This window comes from Apium graveolens, chromosome 4 (assembly GCF_009905375.1).
Source record: "Apium graveolens cultivar Ventura chromosome 4, ASM990537v1, whole genome shotgun sequence".
Lineage (NCBI taxonomy): Eukaryota > Viridiplantae > Streptophyta > Magnoliopsida > Apiales > Apiaceae > Apium > Apium graveolens.
This window is the reverse complement of record NC_133650.1, coordinates 30,941,853-30,950,932: the sequence shown is the minus strand read 5'-3', so window position 1 is coordinate 30,950,932 and position 9,080 is coordinate 30,941,853. Positions and strand designations below refer to the sequence as shown.

At 38.5% G+C, this 9,080-nt stretch overlaps 1 non-coding gene across 1 annotated transcript; it reads right to left on the bottom strand.

Moving 5' to 3' along the window:
• Positions 1-8,745: 8,745 nt before the first annotated feature.
• LOC141723040 (small nucleolar RNA R71) lies at positions 8,746-8,852 on the bottom strand. The gene has a single exon (XR_012576033.1). It is a non-coding gene; the product is annotated as a small nucleolar RNA R71 (small nucleolar RNA).
• Between the last annotated feature and the right edge of the window lie 228 nt (positions 8,853-9,080).

Here is a 9,080-nt window from a genome sequence, read left to right as displayed (position 1 = left end):
ATTATGTTTAGTTAAAAGTTAATTTTTGATTAATATCAATAGGATACAAATTATGTTTAATATGATATTAATTTGACTTATTCTGTATTAGTGGTTTACTTAATTTTATTTTAACCCGAGACCCATTAAAATGACCAATTCAATTAATTAAATTTAGTTTAATTTTAATTTTTAATGTCCGGATTAATAAAATAGTTTTGTTTTAGCCTGAATAATTAATATATGTGATTTTATATTAGTTGGTTGAATTATATTTTAATTATTTTTGGATAACTAATATATATTATTTCGTTTATCCTAGTTCAATAGTATAATTTTTTAGACGGATTGGTAGCATTTGTTATTTTTTTCTTAACCCGATGCACATTATATCAAATAATTCAATTAATTATATTTAGTTTACTTCAATTTATTTTAATCTGAAATATCATTTAGAATAATTGTTATGGATAGAAAACTAAGGTGTATTAACTGCTGTATTTATTACTAGGGTTCGTGAGCTTCGAGACTCGATTTGACTGCTCTTGTATCTCGTGACTCGATGTGCCTTAACAAGATGCCTACGTACCTTGCTGATTGCCAATGATCAAGTCAAAAAATGTAGTTATGATTTGTGGGGGGAGACCCCTTATATAGATGTTGGAAGCCCATGAATTGGACTAGAGTTGGAAGACTTGGTGGGCAAGTCTCTGAATTAGAACGGACTTTGGAGTCCTAGGAAGTAAGAAATTTATTCCTTATCGTATGAGATGTCTTGGAGGACAATCTCCAAGGAATTGTGTCCTCATTTGGACTTTATTAATCAGCTAATTCTTCCTTATTAATTAATTACGAAATTAATTAATATTCAGGGTTTTGGGCCCTTTCTAATGGGCTAAACTGTCAGCCCAATTCTGGTATAATTAATGCGATATTAATTACGCAATCAGGGTTTATTTTACTCCTTATCATTTGCCACCCAACTTCTGGGAAACCGTAAAAGGTTTCGTAGAAGTTAAGTTCATTTGTTCCCTTATAGGGTATCGTTTTTGCGTAAAGTGTGGAGCGACCTACATATTTACAACCATTTGCCTTGTTAATAGATTCAGGGTTGTTTTGGAAACTCCCTATTACTTTCTTTTTACCTTATTCCCTTTTTTTAGGAAATTTCTGGTATGTTTTAGGAATTTTTCCTCAATTTCTGATATTTTTACTCTATTTTCCAGGAATTTTCCCTTAATTTCTAGGATTTTCCTTAATTTACATGAATTTTTCCCTTAATTTCTGGGATTTTTCTTTAACTTACAGGAATTTTCCCTTAATTTCTGGGATTTTTCCTTAACTTCTGGGATTTATTTCTAATTTCCAGAAAATAATCATAATTTCCGGGAATTTATAAGGACTTTCTTTAATTTCTCAGGATTTATTCCTAATTTTCTGACTTAAATCGACCAGAAGTCATGCAAAATCGACCAGGATTCCTGATCGATAATGAAAAATCGACTAGGATTCCTGATCGAAATCGATCAGGATCCTGATCGAATTAGCAGCTAGTTTTCCATTCTAGTCGACAAGATTTCGATCAGGATTCCTGATTAAAATCGATCAGGATCCTGATCGAATTAACTTGGATCTTGTTGCTGTGTTTTGAGGGAAAATCTACCATGAATCCTGATCGATTCGATCAGGATTTTGATCGACTTAGACGTATTTTTGACACTGAGATCTAAGGTAAAATTGAACAGGAATCCTGATCGATTCGATTAGGATTCTGATCGATTTGCACTTGCTTTTGACATTGTGGTCTTTCTCAAATTCGATCATAATTCTTCTCTTTATCGATCAGGACTCTGATCGAATTAAGCAAATTTCTATATCTCTAGTCGAACGGAAATTCGACTAGAATTTTATCTTTTTCGACCAGGACTCTGATCTAATCAAGTGATTTTTCACCCCTCTAATTGAATGAAAATTCGATCAGAATTCTTCCCTTTTTGATCAGGATTCTGATCGACTTAAGTGAGTTTTTACCGCTTTAATTGAATGAAAATTGGACCAGGGTTTCATTCACCATCGATCAGGACTCTGATCGATTACTTCAATTCAAATTCTGGTCGATTTTTGACCTTTCAGTTTCCTTTTCTGTTTCTAGAATGTCCCTGAAGTTTCCTTTTTAGTAGGATTTCTTAGATTGGGCCCTTGCCTCTATGGGCTTTAGTCGATTCACATTCCTGAATTTTCGGCTATATAAGTGAGGTGGGAAGTGAGAATTCTCATTTCACTTCTCACTTCTCAAATCCTCTAAAAAATCTCTCTAGTTCTTCTCTAAGAAAGGCGATATCCGGCGTTATCTGCCACCGCAGCTCCACCATCTTCAACCTTTTTCTGGGTTTCAAGCCTTCTTCCTAAGAATATCAATGGCGGATCGCGACCTTTCTAGGCTGGCCAAGATGAATTCTTCAAAAAGAGGTACCGCCATTCAAATACGCTGTCCTTATACTTCTCTTACAGACATGATAAACACTAAAGGGGATGAATATCCATCTTTGTCTGACTTAGATTCTTACAACCATAGTAATACCTTTCATGAGCTAGATGGTAGGATAGAAGCTTTTAACACCATGAATAGACTCCCCCTAACCTTAGAATTACTCCGGCCGCCCCTGGGGATATGACCTGTAATTGGGAGGGGGATATAATTTTTATTTATCGAGGAGTTTTAACTGCGGGTCTTAGGTTCCCCTTCCACGAATTCATCCCACGTTTGCTTACAGATGTGCAAATAAACCCACGTCAGCTCCCTCCTAATGCATGGAGAAATATTATTTGCTTTATGGTTTTATGTCTTAGGAATAAATTCCCTCTTTCAGTCGCCGTGTTTAGAAAAAAAATTCAGTTTTATAACAGTGCTTTAACTCAACCGGGCTGGGTTTTATTACGTCAAAGGCCCAAAATTCCCCTTATTTTTAATGGTAACTCCATTGTCGAGAATAACCAAAAGTGGAGAGACGAGTTTGTTAGGTTAACATGGGCTGAAGGCGATTGGGCTACCCTTTTTCGTAGGCCCTTTTGCAAGGTAGTGGATGACAGCCCTGCTAGTATTAGGCTGACCAATGAGGAGGAGGTTGCTTATCAATCCCTCATTGCGGATGATGGCAAAATAGATACATGGACTCTCTTAGAGGAGTCCTCTTTGAACAAAGTGGGCCTTTCTTAGGTCAGTGATAGGGGTAATCTTAACCTGTTTTTTCTTTTCTTTCTCTTTATTGAAACTCAATCATTTCCAGGTTTTAATATTTTTCTTCCTTTTTCAGTTCAGATTGTGAGGCCATTAATAACATTAATAGGCCTAAGGAGGGAGAATCTGGCCACCAGAAGAGGGCCAAGCTCAATAAAGACCCCATGAGCAAGCTGATGCTCCTATCTTCCTTAGGCCTCATGCTCCAGTGGTGGAACTGGGGGATGATGTGGATCCCCCCCTGAAGGCACATTCTTTCAGGCCCAACTATGGGTTTAGGAGGAGTGATACGATGGTAGGTTCCACCAAACATGCTAAGGATTGGTCTTACCACTCCACAACTCCCCATGATTTCAATGATATTGTCACAGGGAGTGACATTGAGTCCATTGAGCTCCTGGGTTCTCAGACCCAAGCTACGGTAACATTTATGTCTTACCTTTTAATTTCAACTTCCCTTTTGTTTACCAATCTGTGTTAAATCATATTTCTTTGTGCAGAGCAACACCTACTTCTAGGCGGCCCTTCATCAAGCTAGGTCCTGGAAGGGGAACTCAGATGAGTTTGAGAGGGAGATGAAGAAGTGGAAAGAGAGGGCTGAGGTTTTGGAGAAAAAGCTAAAGACCAAGGGGGAGGAGCTGTCCAAGGCCCATGTTGAGCTGGTTAAGCTCCGGAGTGATAAAGAAACCATCATTGATGACTACATGGATTCTGAGAAATTTAAGAATCTCATGGAAATTCACGATGAGGGTCTTTATCCTCTTCAGTTTACCTAAGGGTGGGATGCAGCTGTGAAGGCAGTGTTTGAGAAACACCCTGGCTTAATAGATCCCAAGGACTTTATAAGTCCTGAACAGCCAGAGACTGAAGATAGCCTAGATGCTCTATTTAATTCCCCCCGGAATGATGAACGTATCCTCGATCCCAGTACTACCTCTCCCTCAGCTTCTCCTGCAAAGGATGCCGAGCCTTCTGCTTATGCTGAGAAGGAGGATACTGAGAAGAAGCAGGGGAAGGATGGCTCCAACATGGAGGAGTAATATTTATAGTCTTATAGACATTATGTTTGTTATTTTTATCTTAACTTATTGTACTATGAACTTATTTCCCTTCGGGGATTATTTATGTTATTTTAAGTTATTTGCTTGCTTTTTACTATTTTTTTTCTAAGTACTTGTACCATCTTATAGGAGTTAGTTTGCTAGCCTTTTCGTAGATTTCCCTTATATTTGCTCGTACTTGTAACAGAATAGATAAGTAAACTCAAACATGCATGCGATGAACCGAACAGTTCTAGGATAAGTTTATGGAAACTTTATTAATTATAAACTCTTGGGATCCATCCCTTACATAATTCTTCGTAGAACTAGAATTTGAAATAATAGTCTAATAACATATGAAATCCTAAGCGAGCAAAGATTCAAGATGCTTTTCAACCTTGTTACCACTATAGTATGTATAAACTATAGGTAGTAAACTTTCAAGTTTGAGCATGCCAAGTACGGGGTATTTCTTCTCCTTCCATGGTCTCCAACTTATAAGTTCCTCTCCCTTGAACACTCTTAACCTTCTATGGCCCTTCCCAATTCAGGACGAGCTTCCCTTTCTACCAAACTCAAGAAGCTTCCACCTTCCTTAGGACCAAATCTCCTTACTTAAAGAATCTTTCTTTCACCCTTAGGTTGTAGTAAACGGAGGCCTTTTCTGATATTCTACGATCTTTGCATGCGTTGCATCTCGTACCTCATCTATCAAGTCAAGGGCTAACCTTTGCCCTTCTTCATTTTCCTCAGCATTATATGCTTGGATTCTAGGAGACGAGTGTGATATCTCCACAGGAACAACTGCTTCTTCCCTATATGCTAGCATGAACGGTGTTGTTCCTGTAGTAACTCTACAAATAGTCCGGTAATCCTAAAGTAACGGGAGTATTTCATCTACCCAATTATTCCTGGATTTCTAGATCCTCTTTTTTAGCCCATCTAGAATTATACGATTTGCAACTTCCGCTTGCCCATTGGCTTGCGGATGAGCTAGGAGGTAAACCGCAACTCAATCTCATTCTCCTCACAATACTTCCTGAACTCCTCATTATTGAACTGTGTTCCATTATCGGTAACCAGGATACGGGGAATTCCATATCTGCATATGATATTTTCCCACAAGAATTGTGCAACTTGTTTGGTGGTGATCTTGGCTAAAGGTTTAGCTTCAATCCATTTGGTAAAGTAATCAATAGCTACAATCAAGATTTTTCTTTGTGCAGTAGCCATCGGGAAAGGTCCGAGAATATCCATTCCCCACATAGTAAAAGGGATTGGGGAGTTTATAGAAGTCAGCATTTCAGGAGGTTGCCTTACTACAGGAGCATATTTCTGACATCGATCACATCTCTTAACATAATCTTTGGCGTCGGCCATCATCTCTGGCTAATCAAAGCCTAAACGGGTATCTTATGTGCCAGCGCTCTGCCCCACAAGTGTTGCCCACATATACCTTCGTGTACTTCTTCAAGAGCCAAACGTGCCACATCAGGTTTGAGACATCTTAAATAAGGAACCACATAAGATCTTTTGTACAGAATCCCATCGATCAAGGAATATCTCAGCGCTCGAACAGCCAATTTTCGTGCTACAGTCACATCATTTGGTAGCCAACCAGTTTGAATATGGGCCTTAATAGGATCTATCCATGATGTACCCAGCCCTATAGGGGCTACAATCTTAACATCAATGCTCTGTGTTTTCAAAAAACACAAGTACACACTTCTTGAGCTCTTCTCTATCTCTGATGAAGCGAACTTAGACAACGCATCTGCCTTAGCATTTTCCTCCCTTGGAATATGCTCAACATGGCATTCATCGAACTGAGTCATCATAGCCCTTATCAGGCGGACATACCTAGTCATTATTTCATCTCTTGCCTCAAACTCTCCCTTGACCTGAGATATGACAAGCTTCGAATCCCCCACATACTTTCAAGTTCTTGACCCTCAGTGTTCCTGCTAGGCCGACGCCAGCTATTAGAGCTTCATACTTAGCTTCATTATTTGTGGTTGGGAAGTCTAAGTTCATGGCATATTCAATCAAGAAACCATCCGAGCTTTGTAAAATGAGCCCTGCTCCACTCGAATTTATTTTTGATGTTCCATCAAAATAGAGAACCCAATATTCCTTCTCCTTATTCTGTTCTCTTTCATTATCCTTTTTCCTCTCCATACCCTGAGGTTCAGTACTTTCCTGCCCCCCGACTTCTTGGTTGGGGATGGTACATTCAACCACGAAGTCAGCCAAAGCCTGGGCTTTTATCTCCGTTCATGGCTTATACTTTATGTCGAATTCTCCCAATTTAATAGCCCATTTAATCAGCCTTCCGCTAGCTTTAGGACTGTGAATAATGTTTCTCAAAGGTTAATTCGTTAGCACTTCAATTTATTGAGCTTGGAAGTGTTGAGTGGCATTTATGACACTTTATTACGCTCCGTAAAGCTTTGAATTGATGTGTTTGTACTCAAGTTGTTAAGTGTTTTAACGTGTTTTCGAGTATTTTTGTATTTCAGGAATTATCTAGGTAATAAGATGAATTAGCAATATTTTGGTGCTAATTTGGTGTCAAGGTGGTGTTGGAATAAAACCTCGTGGAAAAATGGCTCAAATCTACAAGAAAAATGAAGAAGTCACGTTCTGGCAGAAGCCCAGCGTGTCCGCGCTAATCAAGCGCGCGGGCGCGCCAGGCCGCGCGGGCGCGCCAGGCCGAGATGCAGAATTCTGATTCAACTCTAATTCGAATTGGAAGACTTCTCTGCTGATTAGGGCTGCTATATAAACAATTCTAGGTTATTTTTAATAAGATATCTAGCCAGAGACATATCAAGGAGAGCCATAAGAAGACCGTATTAGCACGATTCAATGAAGAGGAAGAAGATCTTGTTTTTACTTATGAATCTTTGTTTTAAGTTGTAACTTGGATGCTAATTTTCTTATTTGTGAACCTTAATCTTGTTCTGTACTTGGTTTTATTTAATCGTTATAAAGAGTACGTTTGTTATACCATGCTTTCATCGGAACCTACGTTGATGATGAGTCCGATTATGAGCTAATCGTTATTGCGGGTTTCTAACAGATTTATTTATGAATTTATTTAGTTAAATTGTTTCGATGCCTTAGTGTGTGGTGATTGTATGATAACCTAGTATTGGTTGTGCGTATTCGTCTTATGAGCGTCGCGAACTTATAAGATAGTGTGTTAATTCTTAATGAAGCAAAAGTGAACTTAAGGATTTAGAACTTTCCATGCTAGCATATGTTCATATATTTGTTATGCATGATTCGTAGGTACTTTTAACCATCTTACTTGCCCTATATAATCAAGATAGATAACTTGTGCTTAAACCGTTACGTTGTCAAATTCTATAGACATATAGGGTCTCAATATAATTGGTGTCTATTCAGCCTCTATCTCTTTTGTGGATGTCTGGTAGTATGGTACTCGTACAACGAAAGTTGGCATTTATCAATTTTGTGTTGTCTGATTAGTGTTATCACCATTACATGTTAAGGTTGAGAACAATAAGGCTAGTGAATGAAGTATTTAATGTAGTTAGAATCCCATATTTGTCATATATATTAATTCAACCAATTTTATTCTCTTAGTTATAATTATTAGTTTAATTCTTAGTTATAAACAACCTCAATTTGTTATCATCTTAGCATTGAATAATAACCATACATTGTTGCTTACGTGCGTCAATTAATTAATTAACCAAGCCAGTCTCTGTGGGAACGAACTAGAAAAGATTCTATACTACTTGTGAACTCGTATACTTGCGTGTATTATTAGCGCGTGTTTAGCGACTAACAAGTTTTTAGCTCCACTATCGGGGACTGTGGTGTTAATTTATAGTTTATGTGCTTTTCATCAGTGGTCGTTAAAGTTCATTGACTCAGACATTGTTACTTATTTGTTTCCTTGTCTTATTTCAGGTACTCTAGCGAGGGTGTATGGATACGCGTTCGCGTACTCGTAAGAGAACACTGGATAAAGCCGAGGAAGAACTTGTGGTGGTTCGAAAGGAAGTTTTCGAGGAAGAAAAGAAGGTAGAAGAAGAGGAGAAGGTCGAGGAACCAGTTTTAGTAAAGATGGGAGATCAAGTAGAAAACTCTAAGGCTTTAATGGACTATTCTCAGCCTAAGATTAATGACATTCAGTCAAGCATCATCAGGCCAGTCATCAGGGCTAACACTTTTGAGATCAAGTCAAGCACAATTCATATGATACAGAACTCAGTTCAGTTTGGGGGTTCTCCTACTGAAGACCCCAACATGCACATTAGGGATTTCATCGAGATATGCGACACGTTCAAGTTCAATGATGTGACTGAAGATGCTATCAAGCTGCGACTCTTCCAATTCTCTCTGAGGGACAAAGCTAAGTGCTGGTTACATTCTCTACCATCAGGGTCTATCACCACTTGGGAAGATCTTGCTCAAAAGTTTCTCACGAAATTCTTCCCTATGGCGAAGACTACTGCAATCAGGAATGCTCTTACTCAGTTTGCTCAGCAAACTGGAGAATCTCTGTGTGAGGCTTGAAATCGATATAAGGAGATGCTAAGGAAGTGCCCACACCATGGCATGCCTGATTGGATGATTATTAACTGTTTCAACAATCGATTGGGTGCTACTTCTAGACCCATGATTGATGCAGCATCTGGAGGAGCCTTGTGGGCTAAGTGCTATGATGAAGCTTATAAATTAATTGAACTGATGGCTGCTAATGAATACCAGAATCCTTCCCAAAGACTGACTCAGGGAAAAGTAGCAGGAATTCTAGAGTTGGATGCAGCAATTGCTATAGCTGCCCA